The following is a 25095-nucleotide window of genomic DNA, read 5'->3' on the forward strand; positions in this document are numbered from 1 at the left end:
CAAAGTGAAAAACAGTGAGTGTAGTTCTAAGTGGCATCGCTGAGCATAGTAATCCATTACAAAATGTAAAGTGATCAACTACATTACCCATCCAGCACCGCAAACAGGAAGTAACTCGTGTGACAGTGAAACGCTCCAATTTCAAACATTTGCCTTTTTATAGCCACGGATACTATCGAGCCGACAATATTAAACATCAGATGGCACACAAGGTTTTATCAGCGTGACCAAAGTAACAGTTATCAATCATACAAACCGCGCACATATAACGGCAGCACAGCAGTAACGCAACAGACAACAAACTCAATGGATAAAAACAGCAGCTTACCGGTGGCGCATCTCTCCTGACGAGACAACATGCCAAAATGAATACTCGCTCCCACTTATAGCCCGCGCTCATTCATTACTGGATTTAACACACCTGTTTGGGATTTGACTGGTCCATGCTTCAATCAGGTAAGTGAAACCTCCCACCTATTATCCTGCGTTACATTACGAACACCCGTGACATAGTGAATGCAACAATTATTATATACTAAGTGAAAAATGTCCAAAAAGCTTACAGCACCTGGTATTCCCAGGCAGTCTCCCATCCATGTACTAACCAGGCCCAAACCTGCTTAGCTTCCGAGATCAGACGAGATCGGGCATAGCCAGGTTGGTATGGCCGTAAGCGAAGTCTGCTGCAAAGAGAGGGCTATTTAAAGAACAGCCAATCTTATCGCCAGTACATTATATAAGTAGGAAAGAAAACCCAAAAGCTTAAAGCACCTGGTATTCCTAGGCAGTCTCTCATGAAAGTACTAACCAGACCTAAACCTGCTAAGATTCAGAGATCGGGCATTGACTCTTTTTTTTTTTTTTAAATGAAAGATTATTATATAATTCGTGAAATTTTCCAAAAAGATTAAAGCACCTGGTATTCCCAGGCAGTCTCCCATCCATGTACTAAGCAGGCCCAAACCTGCTAATATTCAGAGATCAGGCATTGACTCTATTTTTTGGCAAAATTATTATATACTAAGTGAAAAATGTCCAAAAAGCTTACAGCACCTGGTATTCCCAGGCAGTCTCCCATCCATGTACTAACCAGGCCCAAACCTGCTAATATTCAGAGATCGGGCATTGACTCTACTTTTTGGCAAAATTATTATATACTAAGTGAAAAATGTCCAAAAAGCTTACAGCACCTGGTATTCCCAGGCGGTCTCCCATCCAAGTACTAACCAGGCCCAAACCTGCTTAGCTTCCGAGATCAGACGAGATCGGGCATAGCCAGGTTGGTATGGCCGTAAGCGAAGTCTGCTGCAAAGAGTGCTGCTGAAGAAGTGGTGCTGCTCTTCTGTCTAGAAATATGGCAAATAGTCTTAGTGTTTATAATTGACTAACTGGGGCCCAGGTCAGGAAGCAGACAGACTGGCTAAACCGACCGTCTGCTAGCTGCCTCCCGTCAGAGGTCAGTTAATTCTCAGCACATAGAGACTCTTTCACCTAGATATCACACTATAGAGACTGTGTCTGTTCCCCGAACTAGAAAATACAAAAAATGTCCAAACCAAGTTTAAGGTTAACAATTTAATTGAGGTTCAACAAATAAAAAACAAATGCAATATGGATAAACAAACGATAAAGATTGGCTTACTGAATATCAGATCCATTTCTACGAAAACACTTTTTGTAAATAATATGATAACTGATCATAATATAGATGTGCTCTGTTTGACAGAAACTTGGCTAAAACCTGATGATTACATTATTTTAAATGAGTCCACCCCCCAAGATTACTGTTATAAACATGAGCCGCGTTTAAAAGGCAAAGGGGGAGGAGTTGCTTCAATTTATAATAACGTTTTTAGGATTTCTCAGAGGGCAGGCTTCAAGTATAACTCGTTTGAAGTAATGGTGCTTCATATAACATTATCCAGAGAAACCAATGTTAATGATAAATCCCCTGTTATGTTTGTACTGGCTACTGTATACAGGCCACCAGGGCACCATACAGACTTTATTAAAGAGTTTGGTGATTTTACATCCGAGTTAGTTCTGGCTGCAGATAAAGTCTTAATAGTTGGTGATTTTAATATCTATGTCGATAATGAAAAAGACGCATTGGGATCAGCATTTATAGACATTCTGAACTCTATTGGTGTTAGACAACATGTTTCAGGACCTACTCATTGTCGAAATCATACTCTAGATTTAATACTGTCACATGGAATTGATGTTGATAGTGTTGAAATTATTCAGCCAAGTGATGATATCTCAGATCATTATTTAGTTCTGTGTAAACTTCATATAGCCAAAATTGTAAATTCTACTTCTTGTTACAAGTATCGAAGAACCATCACTTCTACCACAAAAGACTGCTTTTTAAGTTATCTTCCTGATGTATCCAAATTCCTTAGCATATCCAAAACCTCAGAACAACTTGATGATGTAACAGAAACTATGGACTCTCTCTTTTCTAGCACTTTAAATACAGTTGCTCCTTTACGCTTAAGGAAGGTTAAGGAAAACAGTTTGACACCATGGTATAATGAGCATACTCGCACCCTAAAGAGAGCAGCCCGAAAAATGGAGCGCAGCTGGAGGAAAACAAAACTAGAGGTATTTCGTATTGCTTGGCGGGAAAGTAGCATATCCTATAGAAAAGCATTAAAACCTGCTAGATCTGATTACTTTTCTTCTCTTTTAGAAGAAAACAAACATAACCCCAGGTATTTATTCAATACAGTGGCTAAATTAACGAAAAATAAAGCCTCAACAAGTGTTGACATTTCCCAACACCACAACAGTAATGACTTTATGAACTACTTTACTTCTAAAATCGATACTATTAGAGATAAAATTGCAACCATTCAGCCGTCAGCTACCGTATCACATCAGACAGTGCACTATAGACCCCCTGAGGAACAGTTCCACTCATTCTCTACTATAGGAGAGGAAGAATTGTATAAACTTGTTAAATCATTTAAACCAACAACATGTATGTTAGACCCTATACCATCTAAGCTCTTAAAAGAGGTGCTTCCAGAAGTCATAGGTCCTCTTCTGACTATTATTAATTCCTCATTGTCATTAGGATATGTCCCCAAAACCTTCAAACTGGCTGTTATTAAGCCTCTCATAAAAAAAAGCCACAACTTGACCCTAGAGAACTTGTTAGTTATAGACCAATCTCGAATCTCCCTTTTCTGTCCAAGATACTAGAAAAGGTGGTATCCTCACAAGTATATTCCTTCTTAGAGAATAATGGTATATGTGAGGATTTCCAGTCAGGATTTAGACCGTATCATAGTACTGAGACTGCTCTCCTTAGAGTTACAAATGATCTGCTCTTATCATCTGATCGTGGGTGTATCTCTCTATTAGTTTTATTGGATCTTAGTGCTGCGTTTGACACAATTGACCACAACATTCTTTTGCATAGACTTGAACACTTTGTTGGCATCAGTGGAAGTGCATTAGCATGGTTTAAATCGTACTTATATGACCGCCATCAGTTCGTAGCAGTGAATGAAGATGTATCATATCGATCACAAGTGCAGTATGGAGTACCTCAAGGCTCAGTACTAGGGCCGCTACTCTTCACGCTTTATATGTTACCCTTGGGAGATATCATCAGGAAACATGGTGTTAGCTTTCACTGTTATGCTGATGATACGCAGCTCTATATTTCCTCGCAGCCTGGTGAAACACACCAATTTGAAAAACTAATGGAATGCATAGTCGATATAAAAAATTGGATGACGAGTAATTTCTTACTGCTAAATTCAGAAAAAACAGAGGTGTTAATCATAGGGCCTAAAAACTCTGCTTGTAATAACCTAGAACACTGTCTAAGACTTGATGGTTGCTCTGTCAATTCTTCGTCATCAGTTAGGAACCTAGGTGTGCTACTTGATCGCAATCTTTCCTTAGAAAGACACATTTCTAGCATTTGTAAAACTGCATTTTTCCATCTCAAAAATATATCTAAATTACGGCCTATGCTCTCAATGTCAAATGCAGAAATGTTAATCCATGCATTTATGACTTCAAGGTTAGACTATTGTAATGGTTTATTGGGTGGTTGTTCTGCACGCTTGGTAAACAAACTACAGCTAGTCCAAAATGCAGCAGCAAGAGTTCTTACTAGAACCAGGAAGTATGACCATATTAGCCCGGTCCTGTCCACACTGCACTGGCTCCCTATCAAACATCGTATAGATTTTAAAATATTGCTTATTACTTATAAAGCCCTGAATGGTTTAGCACCTCAGTATTTGAATGAGCTCCTTTTACATTATACTCCTCTACGTCCGCTACGTTCTCAAAACTCAGGCAATTTGATAATACCTAGAATATCAAAATCAACTGCGGGCGGCAGATCCTTTTCCTATTTGGCGCCTAAACTCTGGAATAACCTACCTAACATTGTTCGGGAGGCAGACACACTCTTGCAGTTTAAATCTAGATTAAAGACCCATCTCTTTAACCTGGCATACACATAACATACTAATATGCTTTTAATATCCAAATCCGTTAAAGGATTTTTAGGCTGCATTAATTAGGTAAACCGGAACCGGAAACACTTCACATAACACCGTACTTTCTACATCATTAGAAGAATGGCATCTACGCTAATATTTGTCTGTTTCTCTCTTGTTCCGAGGTCACCGTGGCCACGAGATCCAGTCTGTGTCCAGATCAGAGGGTCACTGCAGTCACCCGGATCCAGTACGTATCCAGACCAGATGGTGGATCAGCACCTAGAAAGGACCTCTACTGCCCTGAAAGACAGCGGAGACCAGGACAACTAGAGCCCCAGATACAGATCCCCTGTAAAGACCTTGTCTCAGAGGAGCACCAGGACAAGACCACAGGAAACAGATGATTCTTCTGCACAATCTGACTTTGCTGCAGCCTGGAATTGAACTACTGGTTTTCGTCTGGTCAGAGGAGAACTGACCCCCCAACTGAGCCTGGTTTCTCCCAAGGTTTTTTTCTCCATTCTGTCACCGATGGAGTTTCGGTTCCTTGCCGCTGTCGCCTCTGGCTTGCTTAGTTGGGGTCACTTCATCTACAGCGATATCATTGACTTGATTGCAAATAAAAACAGACACTATTTCAACTGAACAGAGATGACATAGCTGAATTCAATGATGAACTGCCTTTAACTATCATTTTGCATTATTGAGACACTGTTTTCCAAATGAATGTTGTTCAGTGCTTTGACGCAATGTATTTTGTTTAAAGCACTATATAAATAAAGGTGATTGATTGATTGATTGAAGAGAGGGCTATTTAAAGAACAGCCAATCTTATCGCCAGTACATTATATAAGTAGGAAAGAAAACCCAAAAGCTTAAAGCACCTGGTATTCCTAGGCAGTCTCTCATAAAAGTACTAACCAGACCTAAACCTGCTAAGATTCAGAGATCGGCATTGACTCTATTTTTTGGCAAAATTATTATATACTAAGTGAAAAATTTCCAAAAAGCTTACAGCACCTGGTATTCCCAGGCGGTCTCCCATCCAAGTACTAACCAGGCCCAAACCTGCTTAGCTTCCGAGATCAGACGAGATCGGGCATAGCCAGGTTGGTATGGCCGTAAGCGAAGTCTGCTGCAAAGAGTGCTGCTGAAGAAGTGGTGCTGCTCTTCTGTCTAGAAATATGGCAAATAGTCTTAGTGTTTATACTTGACTAACTGGGGCCCAGGTCAGGAAGCAGACAGACTGGCTAAACCGACCGTCTGCTAGCTGCCTCCCGTCACAGAGGTCAGTTAATTCTCAGCACATAGAGACTCTTTCACCTAGATATCACACTATAGAGACTGTGTCTGTTCCCCGAACTAGAAAATACAAAAAATGTCCAAACCAAGTTAAGGTTAACAATTTAATTGAGGTTCAACAAATAAAAAACAAATGCAATATGGATAAACAAATGATAAAGATTGGCTTATTGAATATCAGATCCATTTCTACGAAAACACTTTTTGTAAATAATATGATAACTGATCATAATATAGATGTGCTCTGTTTGACAGAAACTTGGCTAAAACCTGATGATTACATTATTTTAAATGAGTCCACCCCCCAAGATTACGGTTATAAACATGAGCCGCGTTTAAAAGGCAAAGGGGGAGGAGTTGCTTCAATTTATAACAACGTTTTTAGGATTTCTCAGAGGGCAGGCTTCAAGTATAACTCGTTTGAAGTAATGGTGCTTCATATAACATTATCCAGAGAAACCAATGTTAATGATAAATCCCCTGTTATGTTTGTACTGGCTACTGTATACAGGCCACCAGGGCACCATACAGACTTTATTAAAGAGTTTGGTGATTTTACATCCGAGTTAGTTCTGGCTGCAGATAAAGTCTTAATAGTTGGTGATTTTAATATCCATGTCGATAATGAAAAAGACGCATTGGGATCAGCATTTATAGACATTCTGAACTCTATTGGTGTTAGACAACATGTTTCAGGAACTACTCATTGTCGAAATCATACTCTAGATTTAATACTGTCACATGGAATTGATGTTGATAGTGTTGAAATTATTCAGCCAAGTGATGATATCTCAGATCATTATTTAGTTCTGTGTAAACTTCATATAGCCAAAATTGTAAATTCTACTTCTTGTTACAAGTATCGAAGAACCATCACTTCTACCACAAAAGACTGCTTTTTAAGTTATCTTCCTGATGTATCCAAATTCCTTAGCATATCCAAAACCTCAGAACAACTTGATGATGTAACAGAAACTATGGACTCTCTCTTTTCTAGCACTTTAAATACAGTTGCTCCTTTACGCTTAAGGAAGGTTAAGGAAAACAGTTTGACACCATGGTATAATGAGCATACTCGCACCCTAAAGAGAGCAGCCCGAAAAATGGAGCACAGCTGGAGGAAAACAAAACTAGAGGTATTTCGTATTGCTTGGCGGGAAAGTAGCATATCCTATAGAAAAGCATTAAAACCTGCTAGATCTGATTACTTTTCTTCTCTTTTAGAAGAAAACAAACATAACCCCAGGTATTTATTCAATACAGTGGCTAAATTAACGAAAAATAAAGCCTCAACAAGTGTTGACATTTCCCAACACCACAACAGTAATGACTTTATGAACTACTTTACTTCTAAAATCGATAGTATTAGAGATAAAATTGCAACCATTCAGCCGTCAGCTACCGTATCACATCAGACAGTGCACTATAGACCCCCTGAGGAACAGTTCCACTCATTCTCTACTATAGGAGAGGAAGAATTGTATAAACTTGTTAAATCATTTAAACCAACAACATGTATGTTAGACCCTATACCATCTAAGCTCTTAAAAGAGGTGCTTCCAGAAGTCATAGGTCCTCTTCTGACTATTATTAATTCCTCATTGTCATTAGGATATGTCCCCAAAACCTTCAAACTGGCTGTTATTAAGCCTCTCATAAAAAAGCCACAACTTGACCCCAGAGAACTTGTTAGTTATAGACCAATCTCGAATCTCCCTTTTCTGTCCAAGATACTAGAAAAGGTGGTATCCTCACAATTATATTCCTTCTTAGAGAATAATGGTATATGTGAGGATTTCCAGTCAGGATTTAGACCGTATCATAGTACTGAGACTGCTCTCCTTAGAGTTACAAATGATCTGCTCTTATCATCTGATCGTGGGTGTATCTCTCTATTAGTTTTATTGGATCTTAGTGCTGCGTTTGACACAATTGACCACAACATTCTTTTGCATAGACTTGAACACTTTGTTGGCATCAGTGGAAGTGCATTAGCATGGTTTAAATCGTACTTATATGACCGCCATCAGTTCGTAGCAGTGAATGAAGATGTATCATATCGATCACAAGTGCAGTATGGAGTACCTCAAGGCTCAGTACTAGGGCCGCTACTCTTCACGCTTTATATGTTACCCTTGGGAGATATCATCAGGAAACATGGTGTTAGCTTTCACTGTTATGCTGATGATACGCAGCTCTATATTTCCTCGCAGCCTGGTGAAACACACCAATTTGAAAAACTAATGGAATGCATAGTCGATATAAAAAATTGGATGACGAGTAATTTCTTACTGCTAAATTCAGAAAAAACAGAGGTGTTAATCATAGGGCCTAAAAACTCTGCTTGTAATAACCTAGAACACTGTCTAAGACTTGATGGTTGCTCTGTCAATTCTTCGTCATCAGTTAGGAACCTAGGTGTGCTACTTGATCGCAATCTTTCCTTAGAAAGACACGTTTCTAGCATTTGTAAAACTGCATTTTTCCATCTCAAAAATATATCTAAATTACGGCCTATGCTCTCAATGTCAAATGCAGAAATGTTAATCCATGCATTTATGACTTCAAGGTTAGACTATTGTAATGCTTTATTGGGTGGTTGTTCTGCACGCTTGGTAAACAAACTACAGCTAGTCCAAAATGCAGCAGCAAGAGTTCTTACTAGAACCAGGAAGTATGACCATATTAGCCCGGTCCTGTCCACACTGCACTGGCTCCCTATCAAACATCGTATAGATTTAAAAATATTGCTTATTACTTATAAAGCCCTGAATGGTTTAGCACCTCAGTATTTGAATGAGCTCCTTTTACATTATACTCCTCTACGTCCGCTACGTTCTCAAAACTCAGGCAATTGGATAATACCTAGAATATCAAAATCAACTGCGGGCGGCAGATCCTTTTCCTATTTGGCGCCTAAACTCTGGAATAACCTACCTAACATTGTTCGGGAGGCAGACACACTCTTGCAGTTTAAATCTAGATTAAAGACCCATCTCTTTAACCTGGCATACACATAACATACTAATATGCTTTTAATATCCAAATCCGTTAAAGGATTTTTAGGCTGCATTAATTAGGTAAACCGGAACCGGAAACACTTCACATAACACCGTACTTTCTACATCATTAGAAGAATGGCATCTACGCTAATATTTGTCTGTTTCTCTCTTGTTCCGAGGTCACCGTGGCCACGAGATCCAGTCTGTGTCCAGATCAGAGGGTCACTGCAGTCACCCGGATCCAGTACGTATCCAGACCAGATGGTGGATCAGCACCTAGAAAGGACCTCTACTGCCCTGAAAGACAGCGGAGACCAGGACAACTAGAGCCCCAGATACAGATCCCCTGTAAAGACCTTGTCTCAGAGGAGCACCAGGACAAGACCACAGGAAACAGATGATTCTTCTGCACAATCTGACTTTGCTGCAGCCTGGAATTGAACTACTGGTTTTCGTCTGGTCAATCAATCAATCAATCAATCAATCACCTTTATTTATATAGTGCTTTAAACAAAATACATTGCGTCAAAGCACTGAACAACATTCATTTGGAAAACAGTGTCTCAATAATGCAAAATGATAGTTAAAGGCAGTTCATCATTGAATTCAGTCATGTCATCTCTGTTCAGTTGAAATAGTGTCTGTTTTTATTTGCAATCAAGTCAATGATATCGCTGTAGATGAAGTGACCCCAACTAAGCAAGCCAGAGGCGACAGCGGCAAGGAACCGAAACTCCATCGGTGACAGAATGGAGAAAAAAAACCTTGGGAGAAACCAGGCTCAGTTGGGGTGTCAGTTCTCCTCTGACCAGACGAAAACCAGTAGTTCAATTCCAGGCTGCAGCAAAGTCAGATTGTGCAGAAGAATCATCCGTTTCCTGTGGTCTTGTCCTGGTCTTGAACTTGTGATCGATATGATACATCTTCATTCACTGCTATGAACTGATGGCGGTCATATAAGTACGATTTAAACCATGCTAATGCACTTGCACTGATGCCAACAAAGTGTTCAAGTCTATGCAAAAGAATGTTGCGGTCAATTGTGTCAAACGCAGCACTAAGATCCAATAACACTAATAGAGAGATACACCCACGATCAGATGATAAGAGCAGATCATTTGTAACTCTAAGGAGAGCAGTCTCAGTACTATGATACGGTCTAAATCCTGACTGGAAATCCTCACATATACCATTATTCTCTAAGAAGGAATATAATTGTGAGGATACCACCTTTTCTAGTATCTTGGACAGAAAAGGGAGATTCGAGATTGGTCTATAATTAACAAGTTCTCTGGGGTCAAGTTGTGGCTTTTTTATGAGAGGCTTAATAACAGCCAGTTTGAAGGTTTTGGGGACATATCCTAATGACAATGAGGAATTAATAATAGTCAGAAGAGGACCTATGACTTCTGGAATCACCTCTTTTAGGAGCTTAGATGGTATAGGGTCTAACATACATGTTGTTGGTTTAGATGATTTAACAAGTTTATACAATTCTTCCTCTCCTATAGTAGAGAATGAGTGGAACTGTTCCTCAGGGGGTCTATAGTGCACTGTCTGATGTGATACTGTAGCTGACGGCTGAATGGTTGCAATTTTATCTCTAATAGTATCGATTTTAGAAGTAAAGTAGTTCATAAAGTCATTACTGTTGTGGTGTTGGGAAATGTCAACACTTGTTGAGGCTTTATTTTTCGTTAATTTAGCCACTGTATTGAATAAATACCTGGGGTTATGTTTGTTTTCTTCTAAAAGAGAAGAAAAGTAATCAGATCTAGCAGTTTTAAATGCTTTTCTATAGGATATGCTACTTTCCCGCCAAGCAATACGAAATACCTCTAGTTTTGTTTTCCTCCAGCTGCGCTCCATTTTTAGGGCTGCTCTCTTTAGGGTGCGAGTATGCTCATTATACCATGGTGTCAAACTGTTTTCCTTAACCTTCCTTAAGCGTAAAGGAGCAACTGTATTTAAAGTGCTAGAAAAGAGAGAGTCCATAGTTTCTGTTACATCATCAAGTTGTTCTGAGGTTTTGGATATGCTAAGGAATTTGGATACATCAGGAAGATAACTTAAAAAGCAGTCTTTTGTGGTAGAAGTGATGGTTCTTCGATACTTGTAACAAGAAGTAGAATTTACAATTTTGGCTATATGAAGTTTACACAGAACTAAATAATGATCTGAGATATCATCACTTGGCTGAATAATTTCAACACTATCAACATCAATTCCATGTGACAGTATTAAATCTAGAGTATGATTTCGACAATGAGTAGGTCCTGAAACATGTTGTCTAACACCAATAGAGTTCAGAATGTCTATAAATGCTGATCCCAATGCATCTTTTTCATTATCGACATGGATATTAAAATCACCAACTATTAAGACTTTATCTGCAGCCAGAACTAACTCGGATGTAAAATCACCAAACTCTTTAATAAAGTCTGTATGGTGCCCTGGTGGCCTGTATACAGTAGCCAGTACAAACATAACAGGGGATTTATCATTAACATTGGTTTCTCTGGATAATGTTATATGAAGCACCATTACTTCAAACGAGTTATACTTGAAGCCTGCCCTCTGAGAAATCCTGTAAACGTTGTTATAAATTGAAGCAACTCCTCCCCCTTTGCCTTTTAGACACGGCTCGTGTTTATAACAATAATCTTGGGGGGTGGACTCATTTAAAATAATGTAATCATCAGGTTTTAGCCAAGTTTCTGTCAAACAGAGCACATCTATATTATGATCAGTTATCATATTATTTACAAAAAGTGTTTTCGTAGAAATGGATCTGATATTCAATAAGCCAATCTTTATCATTTGTTTATCCATATTGCATTTGTTTTTTATTTGTTGAACCTCAATTAAATTGTTAACCTTAACTTGGTTTGGACATTTTTTGTATTTTCTAGTTCGGGGAACAGACACAGTCTCTATAGTGTGATATCTAGGTGAAAGAGTCTCTATGTGCTGAGAATTAACTGACCTCTGTGACGGGAGGCAGCTAGCAGACGGTCGGTTTATCCAGTCTGTCTGCTTCCTGACCTGGGCCCCAGTTAGTCAAGTATAAACACTAAGACTATGTGCCATATTTCTAGACAGAAGAGCAGCACCACCCCAGGAGGGATGAAGACCATCTCTTTTAAACAGGTCAGGTCTGCCCCAAAAGCTCGTCCAATTGTCTATGAAACCTATGTTATTCTGTGGGCACCACTTAGACATCCAGCCATTGAGTGATGACAATCTGCTATGCATCTCGTCACCACGGTAAGCAGGGAGGGGACCAGAGCATATTACAGTGTCTGACATCGTGCTTGCAAGTTCACACACCTCTTTAAAGTTATTTTTAGTGATCTCCGACTGGCGAAGTCGAACATCATTAGCGCCGGCATGAATAACAATCTTACTGTATTTACGCTTAGCATTATCCAGCACTTTTAAATTTGCCAAGATGTCAGGCGCTCTGGCTCCCGGTAAACATTTGACTATGGTGGCTGGTGTCTCTATATTCACGTTCCGTACAATAGAATCACCAATAACTAGAGCACTTTCATCAGGTTTCTCAGTGGGTGCATCACTGAGTGGGGAGAACCTGTTTGATGTTTTGATCGGAACAGAAGAGCAGTGTTTTGACCCACGACTATGCTGCCTCACCGTCACCCAGTTGCCCTGCTGCAGGGGCTCTGCTGGAACCGGACAATGTACAGGAATCCCTGAGCTAGACGCATCCAAAGCCATATCTAGAGCCCTAACATTCTTACTGTCCTCATGTAAAGTTTGGATGCGTGTCTCTAATTCTGAAATCTTCTCTGTCAGCCTAACTATTTCCCTGCATTTATCACATGTGAATCCCTCATCAGCGACAGAGATAGATAAACTGTACATGTGGCAAGAGGTGCAAATAACAATTGTAGGAGAAGCCATTACTCACCGTGCTTGATGAAATATTCTTACTGCGGTTGTTTGATGAACTTGTGGAAAACTGCAGCGTGAGAGAGGAGAGGAGAGGAGAAAAGAAAACGCTAATGACAAGCTAACGAGTGCTAACGCTTTGCAGGTGTACTGCAGTCACGGAAGAGTGAACGATCAAAGTTAATCTGATAAGATTGATCGATAATATCAGAAATATGGTGTGAATTAAGTTATATTTTACAATATAAAAAACAAACAAACAGACAGTGATAGTAAGAAAGATTATAGAGAAAAATAAAAAATAAAATAAAAACAGCTACACAGAGCTATGATTAGCTACAGAAGGCCAACAGGAAGTAGAGAAAACACTGTCCAACTCCTCTGGTCAGAGGAGAACTGACCCCCCAACTGAGCCTGGTTTCTCCCAAGGTTTTTTTCTCCATTCTGTCACCGATGGAGTTTCGGTTCCTTGCCGCTGTCGCCTCTGGCTTGCTTAGTTGAGGTCACTTCATCTACAGCGATATCATTGACTTGATTGCAAATAAAAACAGACACTATTTCAACTGAACAGAGATGACATAGCTGAATTCAATGATGAACTGCCTTTAACTATCATTTTGCATTATTGAGACACTGTTTTCCAAATGAATGTTGTTCAGTGCTTTGACGCAATGTATTTTGTTTAAAGCACTATATAAATAAAGGTGATTGATTGATTGATTGAAGAGAGGGCTATTTAAAGAACAGCCAATCTTATCGCCAGTACATTATATAAGTAGGAAAGAAAACCCAAAAACTTAAAGCACCTGGTATTCCTAGGCAGTCTCTCATAAAAGTACTAACCAGACCTAAACCTGCTAAGATTCAGAGATCGGGCATTGACTCTTTTTTTATTTTTTAATAAAAGATTATTATATAATTCGTGAAATTTTCCAAAAAGATTAAAGCACCTGGTATTCCCAGGCGGTCTCCCATCCAAGTACTAACCAGGCCCAAACCTGCTTAGCTTCCGAGATCAGACGAGATCGGGCATAGCCAGGTTGGTATGGCCGTAAGCGAAGTCTGCTGCAAAGAGAGGGCTATTTAAAGACCAGCCAATCTTATCGCCAGTACATTATATAAGTAGGAAAGAAAACCCAAAAGCTTAAAGCACCTGGTATTCCTAGGCAGTCTCTCATCAAAGTACTAACCAGACCTAAACCTGCTAAGATTCAGAGATCGGGCATTGACTCTTTTTTTTTTTTTTTTAATGAAAGATTATTATATAATTCGTGAAATTTTCCAAAAAGATTAAAGCACCTGGTATTCCCAGGCAGTCTCCCATCCATGTACTAACCAGGCCCAAACCTGCAAATATTCAGAGATCGGGCATTGACTCTATTTTTTGGCAAAATTATTATATACTAAGTGAAAAATGTCCAAAAAGCTTACAGCACCTGGTATTCCCAGGCAGTCTCCCATCCATGTACTAAGCAGGCCCAAACCTGCTAATATTCAGAGATCGGGCATTGACTCTATTTTTTGGCAAAATTATTATATACTAAGTGAAAAAGACGCATTGGGATCAGCATTTATAGACATTCTGAACTCTATTGGTGTTAGACAACATGTTTCAGGACCTACTCATTGTCGAAATCATACTCTAGATTTAATACTGTCACATGGAATTGATGTTGATAGTGTTGAAATTATTCAGCCAAGTGATGATATCTCAGATCATTATTTAGTATCGAAGAACCATCACTTCTACCACAAAAGACTGCTTTTTAAGTTATCTTCCTGATGTATCCAAATTCCTTAGCATATCCAAAACCTCAGAACAACTTGATGATGTAACAGAAACTATGGACTCTCTCTTTTCTAGCACTTTAAATACAGTTGCTCCTTTACGCTTAAGGAAGGTTAAGGAAAACAGTTTGACACCATGGTATAATGAGCATACTCGCACCCTAAAGAGAGTAGCCCGAAAAATGGAGCGCAGCTGGAGGAAAACAAAACTAGAGGTATTTTGTATTGCTTGGCGGGAAAGTAGCATATCCTATAGAAAAGCATTAAAACTTGCTAGATCTGATTACTTTTCTTCTCTTTTAGAAGAAAACAAACATAACCCCAGGTATTTATTCAATACAGTGGCTAAATTAACGAAAAATAAAGCCTCAACAAGTGTTGACATTTCCCAACACCACAACAGTAATGACTTTATGAACTACTTTACTTCTAAAATCGATACTATTAGAGATAAAATTGCAACCATTCAGCCATCAGCTACCGTATCACATCAGACAGTGCACTATAGACCCCCTGAGGAACAGTTCCACTCATTCTCTACTATAGGAGAGGAAGAATTGTATAAACTTGTTAAATCATTTAAACCAACAACATGTATGTTAGACCCTATACCATCTAAGCTCTTAAAAGAGGTGCTTCCAGAAGTCATAGGTCCTCTTCTGACTATTATTAATTCCTCATTGTCATTAGGATATGTCCCCAAAACCTTCAAACTGGCTGTTATTAAGCCTCTCATAAAAAAGCCACAACTTGACCCCAGAGAACTTGTTAATTATAGACCAATCTCGAATCTCCCTTTTCTGTCCAAGATACTAGAAAAGGTGGTATCCTCACAATTATATTCCTTCTTAGAGAATAATGGTATATGTGAGGATTTCCAGTCAGGATTTAGACCGTATCATAGTACTGAGACTGCTCTCCTTAGAGTTACAAATGATCTGCTCTTATCATCTGATCGTGGGTGTATCTTTTTTATTAGTTTTATTGGATCTTAGTGCTGCGTTTGACACAATTGACCACAACATTCTTTTGCATAGACTTGAACACTTTGTTGGCATCAGTGGAAGTGCATTAGCATGGTTTAAATCGTACTTATATGACCGCCATCAGTTCGTAGCAGTGAATGAAGATGTATCATATCGATCACAAGTGCAGTATGGAGTACCTCAAGGCTCAGTACTAGGGCCGCTACTCTTCACGCTTTATATGTTACCCTTGGGAGATATCATCAGGAAACATGGTGTTAGCTTTCACTGTTATGCTGATGATACGCAGCTCTATATTTCCTCGCAGCCTGGTGAAACACACCAATTTGAAAAACTAATGGAATGCATAGTGGATATAAAAAATTGGATGACGAGTAATTTCTTACTGCTAAATTCAGAAAAAACAGAGGTGTTAATCATAGGGCCTAAAAACTCTGCTTGTAATAACCTAGAACACGGTCTAAGACTTGATGGTTGCTCTGTCAATTCTTCGTCATCAGTTAGGAACCTAGGTGTGCTACTTGATCGAAATCTTTCCTTACAAAGACACGTTTGGCATACACATAACATACTAATATGCTTTTAATATCCAAATCCGTTAAAGGATTTTTAGGCTGCATTAATTAGGTAAACCGGAACCACTTCACATAACACCGTACTTTCTACATCATTAGAAGAATGGCATCTACGCTAATATTTGTCTGTTTCTCTCTTGTTCCGAGGTCACCGTGGCCACGAGATCCAGTCTGTGTCCAGATCAGAGGGTCACTTCAGTCACCCGGATCCAGTACGTATCCAGACCAGATGGTGGATCAGCACCTAGAAAGGACCTCTACTGACCTGAAAGACAGCGGAGACCAGGACAACTAGAGCCCCAGATACAGATCCCCTGTAAAGACCTTGTCTCAGAGGGGCACCAGGACAAGACCACAGGAAACAGATGATTCTTCTGCACAATCTGACTTTGCTGCAGCCTGGAATTGAACTACTGGTTTTCGTCTGGTCAGAGGAGAACTGACCCCCCAACTGAGCCTGGTTTCTCCAAAGGTTTTTTTCTCCATTCCGTCACCGATGGATTTTCGGTTCCTTGCCGCTGTCGCCTCTGGCTTGCTTAGTTGGGGTCACTTCATCTACAGCGATATCATTGACTTGATTGAAAATAAAAACAGACACCATTTCAACTGAACAGAGATGACATAGCTGAATTCAATGATGAACTGCCTTTAACTATCATTTTGCATTATTGAGACACTGTTTTCCAAATGAATGTTGTTCAGTGCTTTGACGCAATGTATTTTGTTTAAAGCACTATATAAATAAAGGTGATTGATTGATTGAAGAGAGGGCTATTTAAAGAACAGCCAATCTTATCGCCAGTACATTATATAAGTAGGAAAGAAAACCCAAAAGCTTAAAGCACCTGGTATTCCTAGGCAGTCTCTCATAAAAGTACTAACCAGACCTAAACCTGCTAAGATTCAGAGATCGGGCATTGACTCTTTTTTTTTTTTTTTTTTAATGAAAGATTATTATATAATTCGTGAAATTTTCCAAAAAGCTTACAGCACCTGGTATTCCCAGGCGGTCTCCCATCCAAGTACTAACCAGGCCCAAACCTGCTTAGCTTCCGAGATCAGACGAGATCGGGCATAGCCAGGTTGGTATGGCCGTAAGCGAAGTCTGCTGCAAAGAGTGCTGCTGAAGAAGTGGTGCTGCTCTTCTGTCTAGAAATATGGCAAATAGTCTTAGTGTTTATACTTGACTAACTGGGGCCCAGGTCAGGAAGCAGACAGACTGGCTAAACCGACCGTCTGCTAGCTGCCTCCCGTCACAGAGGTCAGTTAATTCTCAGCACATAGAGACTCTTTCACCTAGATATCACACTATAGAGACTGTGTCTGTTCCCCGAACTAGAAAATACAAAAAATGTCCAAACCAAGTTAAGGTTAACAATTTAATTGAGGTTCAACAAATAAAAAACAAATGCAATATGGATAAACAAATGATAAAGATTGGCTTATTGAATATCAGATCCATTTCTACGAAAACACTTTTTGTAAATAATATGATAACTGATCATAATATAGATGTGCTCTGTTTGACAGAAACTTGGCTAAAACCTGATGATTACATTATTTTAAATGAGTCCACCCCCCAAGATTACTGTTATAAACATGAGCCGCGTTTAAAAGGCAAAGGGGGAGGAGTTGCTTCAATTTATAACAACGTTTTTAGGATTTCTCAGAGGGCAGGCTTCAAGTATAACTCGTTTGAAGTAATGGTGCTTCATATAACATTATCCAGAGAAACCAATCTTAATGATAAATCCCCTGTTATGTTTGTACTGGCTACTGTATACAGGCCACCAGGGCACCATACAGACTTTATTAAAGAGTTTGGTGATTTTACATCCGAGTTAGTTCTGGCTGCAGATAAAGTCTTAATAGTTGATTTTAATATCCATGTCGATAATGAAAAAGACGCATTGGGATCAGCATTTATAGACATTCTGAACTCTATTGGTGTTAGACAACATGTTTCAGGACCTACTCATTGTCGAAATCATACTCTAGATTTAATACTGTCACATGGAATTGATGTTGATAGTGTTGAAATTATTCAGCCAAGTGATGATATCTCAGATCATTATTTAGTATCGAAGAACCATCACTTCTACCACAAAAGACTGCTTTTTAAGTTATCTTCCTGATGTATCCAAATTCCTTAGCATATCCAAAACCTCAGAACAACTTGATGATGTAACAGAAACTATGGACTCTCTCTTTTCTAGCACTTTAAATACAGTTGCTCCTTTACGCTTAAGGAAGGTTAAGGAAAACAGTTTGACACCATGGTATAATGAGCATACTCGCACCCTAAAGAGAGCAGCCCGAAAAATGGAGCGCAGCTGGAGGAAAACAAAACTAGAGGTATTTCGTATTGCTTGGCGGGAAAGTAGCATATCCTATAGAAAAGCATTAAAACCTGCTAGATCTGATTACTGTTCTTCTCTTTTAGAAGAAAACAAACATAACCCCAGGTATTTATTCAATACAGTGGCTAAATTAACGAAAAATAAAGCCTCAACAAGTGTTGACATTTCCCAACTCCACAACAGTAATGACTTTATGAACTACTTTACTTCTAAAATCGATACTATTAGAGATAAAATTGCAACCATTCAGCCGTCAGCTACCGTATCACATCAGACAGTGCACTATAGACCCCCTGAGGAACAGTTCCACTCATTCTCTACTATAGGAGAGGAAGAATTGTATAAACTTGTTAAATCATTTAAACCAACAACATGTATGTTAGACCCTATACCATCTAAGCTCTTAAAAGAGGTGCTTCCAGAAGTCATAGGTCCTCTTCTGACTATTATTAATTCCTCATTGTCATTAGGATATGTCCCCAAAACCTTCAAACTGGCTGTTATTAAGCCTCTCATAAAAAAGCCACAACTTGACCCCAGAGAACTTGTTAGTTATAGACCAATCTCGAATCTCCCTTTTCTGTCCAACATACTAGAAAAGGTGGTATCCTCACAATTATATTCCTTCTTAGAGAATAATGGTATATGTGAGGATTTCCAGTCAGGATTTAGACCGTATCATAGTACTGAGACTGCTCTCCTTAGAGTTACAAATGATCTGCTCTTTTCATCTGATCGTGGGTGTATCTTTTTTATTAGTTTTATTGGATCTTAGTGCTGCGTTTGACACAATTGACCACAACATTCTTTTGCATAGACTTGAACACTTTGTTGGCATCAGTGGAAGTGCATTAGCATGGTTTAAATCGTACTTATATGACCGCCATCAGTTCGTAGCAGTGAATGAAGATGTATCATATCGATCACAAGTGCAGTATGGAGTACCTCAAGGCTCAGTACTAGGGCCGCTACTCTTCACGCTTTATATGTTACCCTTGGGAGATATCATCAGGAAACATGGTGTTAGCTTTCACTGTTATGCTGATGATACGCAGCTCTATATTTCCTCGCAGCCTGGTGAAACACACCAATTTGAAAAACTAATGGAATGCATAGTGGATATAAAAAATTGGATGACGAGTAATTTCTTACTGCTAAATTCAGAAAAAACAGAGGTGTTAATCATAGGGCCTAAAAACTCTGCTTGTAATAACCTAGAACACGGTCTAAGACTTGATGGTTGCTCTGTCAATTCTTCGTCATCAGTTAGGAACCTAGGTGTGCTACTTGATCGCAATCTTTCCTTACAAAGACACGTTTGGCATACACATAACATACTAATATGCTTTTAATATCCAAATCCGTTAAAGGATTTTTAGGCTGCATTAATTAGGTAAACCGGAACCACTTCACATAACACCGTACTTTCTACATCATTAGAAGAATGGCATCTACGCTAATATTTGTCTGTTTCTCTCTTGTTCCGAGGTCACCGTGGCCACGAGATCCAGTCTGTGTCCAGATCAGAGGGTCACTGCAGTCACCCGGATCCAGTACGTATCCAGACCAGATGGTGGATCAGCACCTAGAAAGGACCTCTACTGACCTGAAAGACAGCGGAGACCAGGACAACTAGAGCCCCAGATACAGATCCCCTGTAAAGACCTTGTCTCAGAGGAGCACCAGGACAAGACCACAGGAAACAGATGATTCTTCTGCACAATCTGACTTTGCTGCAGCCTGGAATTGAACTACTGGTTTTCGTCTGGTCAGAGGAGAACTGACCCCCCAACTGAGCCTGGTTTCTCCAAAGGTTTTTTTCTCCATTCCGTCACCGATGGAGTTTCGGTTCCTTGCCGCTGTCGCCTCTGGCTTGCTTAGTTGGGGTCACTTCATCTACAGCGATATCATTGACTTGATTGAAAATAAAAACAGACACCATTTCAACTGAACAGAGATGACATAGCTGAATTCAATGATGAACTGCCTTTAACTATCATTTTGCATTATTGAGACACTGTTTTCCAAATGAATGTTGTTCAGTGCTTTGACGCAATGTATTTTGTTTAAAGCACTATATAAATAAAGGTGATTGATTGATTGATTGAAGAGAGGGCTATTTAAAGAACAGCCAATCTTATCGCCAGTACATTATATAAGTAGGAAAGAAAACCCAAAAGCTTAAAGCACCTGGTATTCCTAGGCAGTCTCTCATAAAAGTACTAACCAGACCTAAACCTGCTAAGATTCAGAGATCGGGCATTGACTCTTTTTTTTTTTTTTTTTTTTTTTATGAAAGATTATTATATAATTCGTGAAATTTTCCTAAAAGCTTACAGCACCTGGTATTCCCAGGCAGTCTCCCATCCATGTACTAACCAGGCCCAAACCTGCTAATATTCAGAGATCGGGCATTGACTCTATTTTTTGGCAAAATTATTATACACTAAGTGAAAAATGTCCAAAAAGCTTACAGCACCTGGTATTCCCAAGCGGTCTCCCATCCAAGTACTAACCAGGCCCAATCCTGCTTAGCTTCCGAGATCAGACGAGATCGGGCATAGCCAGGTTGGTATGGCCGTAAGCGAAGTCTGCTGCAAAGAGAGGGCTATTTAAAGAACAGCCAATCTTATCGCCAGTACATTATATAAGTAGGAAAGAAATCCAAAAGCTTAAAGCACCTGGTATTCCTAGGCAGTCTCTCATAAAAGTACTAACCAGACCTAAACCTGCTAAGATTCATAGATCGGGCATTGACTCTTTTTTTTTTTTTTTAATGAAAGATTATTATATAATTCGTGAAATTTTCCAAAAAGATTAAAGCACCTGGTATTCCCAGGCAGTCTCCCATCCATGTACTAACCAGGCCCAAACCTGCAAATATTCAGAGATCGGGCATTGACTCTATTTTTTGGCAAAATTATTATATACTAAGTGAAAAATGTCCAAAAAGCTTACAGCACCTGGTATTCCCAGGCAGTCTCCCATCCATGTACTAACCAGGCCCAAACCAGCTAATATTCAGAGATCGGGCATTGACTCTATTTTTTGGCAAAATTATTATATACTAAGTGAAAAATGTCCAAAAAGCTTACAGCACCTGGTATTCCCAGGCGGTCTCCCATCCAAGTACTAACCAGGCCCAAACCTGCTTAGCTTCCGAGATCAGACAAGATCTGGCATAGCCAGGTTGGTATGGCCGTAAGCGAAGTCTGCTGCAAAGAGAGGGCTATTTAAAGACCAGCCAATCTTATCGCCAGTACATTATATAAGTAGGAAAGAAAACCCAAAAGCTTAAAGCACCTGGTATTCCTAGGCAGTCTCTCATCAAAGTACTAACCAGACCTAAACCTTCTAAGATTCAGAGATCGGGCATTGACCCTATTTTTTGGCAAAATTATTATATACTAAGTGAAAAATGTCCAAAAGCTTACAGCACCTGGTATTCCCAGGCAGTCTCCCATCCATGTACTAACCAGGCCCAAACCTGCTAATATTCAGAGATCGGGCATTGACTCTATTTTTTGGCAAAAGAAAACCCAAAAGCTTAAAGCACCTGGTATTCCTAGGCAGTCTCTCATCAAAGTACTAACCAGACCTAAACCTGCTAAGATTCAGAGATCGGGCATTGACTCTATTTTTTGGCAAAATTATTATATACTAAGTGAAAAATGTCCAAAAGCTTACAGCACCTGGTATTCCCAGGCGGTCTCCCATCCAAGTACTAACCAGGCCCAAACCTGCTTAGCTTCCAAGATCAGACGAGATCGGGCATAGCCAGGTTGGTATGGCCGTAAGCGAAGTCTGCTGCAAAGAGTGCTGCTGAAGAAGTGGTGCTGCTCTTCTGTCTAGAAATATGGCAAATAGTCTTAGTGTTTATACTTGACTAACTGGGGCCCAGGTCAGGAAGCAGACAGACTGGCTAAACCGACCGTCTGCTAGCTGCCTCCCGTCACAGAGGTCAGTTAATTCTCAGCACATAGAGACTCTTTCATCTAGATATCACACTATAGAGACTGTGTCTGTTCCCCGAACTAGAAAATACAAAAAATGTCCAAACCAAGTTAAGGTTAACAATTTAATTGAGGTTCAACAAATAAAAAACAAATGCAATATGGATAAACAAATGATAAAGATTGGCTTATTGAATATCAGATCCATTTCTACGAAAACACTTTTTGCAAATAATATGATAACTGATCATAATATAGATGTGCTCTGTTTGACAGAAACTTGGCTAAAACCTGATGATTACATTATTTTAAATGAGTCCACCCCCCAAGATTACTGTTATAAACATGAGCCGCGTTTATAAGGCAAAGGGGGAGGAGTTGCTTCAATTTATAACAACGTTTTTAGGATTTCTCAGAGGGCAGGCTTCAAGTATAACTCGTTTGAAGTAATGGTGCTTCATATAACATTATCCAGAGAAACCAATGTTAATGATAAATCCCCTGTTATGTTTGTACTGGCTACTGTATACAGGCCAGCAGGGCACCATACAGACTTTATTAAAGAGTTTGGTGATTTTACATCCAAGTTAGTTCTGGCTGCAGATAAAGTCTTAATAGTTGGTGATTTTAATATCCATGTCGATAATGAAAAAGACGCATTGGGATCAGCATTTATAGACATTCTGAACTCTATTGGTGTTAGACAACATGTTTCAGGACCTACTCATTGTCGAAATCATACTCTAGATTTAATACTGTCACATGGAATTGATGTTGATAGTGTTGAAATTATTCAGCCAAGTGATAATATCTCAGATCATTATTTAGTTCTGTGTAAACTTCATATAGCCAAAATTGTAAATTCTACTTCTTGTTACAAGTATCGAAGAACCATCACTTCTACCACAAAAGACTGCTTTTTAAGTTATCTTCCTGATGTATCCAAATTCCTTAGCATATCCAAAACCTCAGAACAACTTGATGATGTAACAGAAACTATGGACTCTCTCTTTTCTAGCACTTTAAATACAGTTGCTCCTTTACGCTTAAGAAAGGTTAAGGAAAACAGTTTGACACCATGGTATAATGAGCATACTCGCACCCTAAAGAGAGCAGCCCGAAAAATGGAGCGCAGCTGGAGGAAAACAAAACTAGAGGTATTTCGTATTGCTTGGCGGGAAAGTAGCATATCCTATAGAAAAGCATTAAAACCTGCTAGATCTGATTACTTTTCTTCTCTTTTAGAAGAAAACAAACATAACCCCAGGTATTTATTCAATACAGTGGCTAAATTAACGAAAAATAAAGCCTCAACAAGTGTTGACATTTCCCAACACCACAACAGTAATGACTTTATGAACTACTTTACTTCTAAAATCGATACTATTAGAGATAAAATTGCAACCATTCAGCCGTCAGCTACCGTATCACATCAGACAGTGCACTATAGACCCCCTGAGGAACAGTTCCACTCATTCTCTACTATAGGAGAGGAAGAATTGTATAAACTTGTTAAATCATTTAAACCAACAACATGTATGTTAGACCCTATACCAACTAAGCTCTTAAAAGAGGTGCTTCCAGAAGTCATAGGTCCTCTTCTGACTATTATTAATTCCTCATTGTCATTAGGATATGTCCCCAAAACCTTCAAACTGGCTGTTATTAAGCCTCTCATAAAAAAGCCACAACTTGACCCCAGAGAACTTGTTAGTTATAGACCAATCTCGAATCTCCCTTTTCTGTCCAAGATACTAGAAAAGGTGGTATCCTCACAATTATATTCCTTCTTAGAGAATAATGGTATATGTGAGGATTTCCAGTCAGGATTTAGACCGTATCATAGTACTGAGACTGCTCTCCTTAGAGTTACAAATGATCTGCTCTTATCATCTGATCGTGGGTGTATCTCTCTATTAGTTTTATTGGATCTTAGTGCTGCGTTTGACACAATTGACCACAACATTCTTTTGCATAGACTTGAACACTTTGTTGGCATCAGTGGAAGTGCATTAGCATGGTTTAAATCGTACTTATATGACCGCCATCAGTTCGTAGCAGTGAATGAAGATGTATCATATCGATCACAAGTGCAGTATGGAGTACCTCAAGGCTCAGTACTAGGGCCGCTACTCTTCACGCTTTATATGTTACCCTTGGGAGATATCATCAGGAAACATGGTGTTAGCTTTCACTGTTATGCTGATGATACGCAGCTCTATATTTCCTCGCAGCCTGGTGAAACACACCAATTTGAAAAACTAATGGAATGCATAGTGGATATAAAAAAATTGGATGGCGAGTAATTTCTTACTGCTAAATTCAGAAAAAACAGAGGTGTTAATCATAGGGCCTAAAAACTCTGCTTGTAATAACCTAGAACACGGTCTAAGACTTGATGGTTGCTCTGTCAATTCTTCGTCATCAGTTAGGAACCTAGGTGTGCTACTTGATCGCAATCTTTCCTTACAAAGACACGTTTGGCATACACATAACATACTAATATGCTTTTAATATCCAAATCCGTTAAAGGATTTTTAGGCTGCATTAATTAGGTAAACCGGAACCGGAAACACTTCACATAACACCGTACTTTCTACATCATTAGAAGAATGGCATCTACGCTAATATTTGTCTGTTTCTCTCTTGTTCTGAGGTCACCGTGGCCACGAGATCCAGTCTGTGTCCAGATCAGAGGGTCACTGCAGTCACCCGGATCCAGTACGTATCCAGACCAGATGGTGG

General features: G+C 39.3%; 8 non-coding genes across 8 annotated transcripts; all 8 read right to left on the reverse strand.

Moving 5' to 3' along the window:
• Nucleotides 1-556: 556 nt before the first annotated feature.
• On the reverse strand, nt 557-675 carry LOC113071703 (5S ribosomal RNA). The gene has a single exon (XR_003280217.1). It is a non-coding gene; the product is annotated as a 5S ribosomal RNA (ribosomal RNA).
• Nucleotides 676-1178: 503 nt separating this feature from the next.
• LOC113071696 (5S ribosomal RNA) lies at nt 1179-1297 on the reverse strand. The gene has a single exon (XR_003280210.1). It is a non-coding gene; the product is annotated as a 5S ribosomal RNA (ribosomal RNA).
• A 4183-nt stretch (nt 1298-5480) lies between these two features.
• LOC113071707 (5S ribosomal RNA) lies at nt 5481-5599 on the reverse strand. Its single transcript, XR_003280221.1, has one exon. It is a non-coding gene; the product is annotated as a 5S ribosomal RNA (ribosomal RNA).
• An 8027-nt stretch (nt 5600-13626) lies between these two features.
• Nucleotides 13627-13745, reverse strand: LOC113071705 (5S ribosomal RNA). Its single transcript, XR_003280219.1, has one exon. It is a non-coding gene; the product is annotated as a 5S ribosomal RNA (ribosomal RNA).
• Nucleotides 13746-17018: 3273 nt separating this feature from the next.
• On the reverse strand, nt 17019-17137 carry LOC113071710 (5S ribosomal RNA). The gene has a single exon (XR_003280223.1). It is a non-coding gene; the product is annotated as a 5S ribosomal RNA (ribosomal RNA).
• A 3727-nt stretch (nt 17138-20864) lies between these two features.
• LOC113071702 (5S ribosomal RNA) lies at nt 20865-20983 on the reverse strand. Its single transcript, XR_003280216.1, has one exon. It is a non-coding gene; the product is annotated as a 5S ribosomal RNA (ribosomal RNA).
• Nucleotides 20984-21485: 502 nt separating this feature from the next.
• LOC113071706 (5S ribosomal RNA) lies at nt 21486-21604 on the reverse strand. The gene has a single exon (XR_003280220.1). It is a non-coding gene; the product is annotated as a 5S ribosomal RNA (ribosomal RNA).
• Nucleotides 21605-22077: 473 nt separating this feature from the next.
• On the reverse strand, nt 22078-22196 carry LOC113071698 (5S ribosomal RNA). Its single transcript, XR_003280212.1, has one exon. It is a non-coding gene; the product is annotated as a 5S ribosomal RNA (ribosomal RNA).
• Nucleotides 22197-25095: the final 2899 nt, after the last annotated feature.

Source organism: Carassius auratus, unplaced genomic scaffold (genome assembly GCF_003368295.1).
Source record: "Carassius auratus strain Wakin unplaced genomic scaffold, ASM336829v1 scaf_tig00007865, whole genome shotgun sequence".
NCBI classification, from domain to species: Eukaryota; Metazoa; Chordata; class Actinopteri; order Cypriniformes; family Cyprinidae; genus Carassius; species Carassius auratus.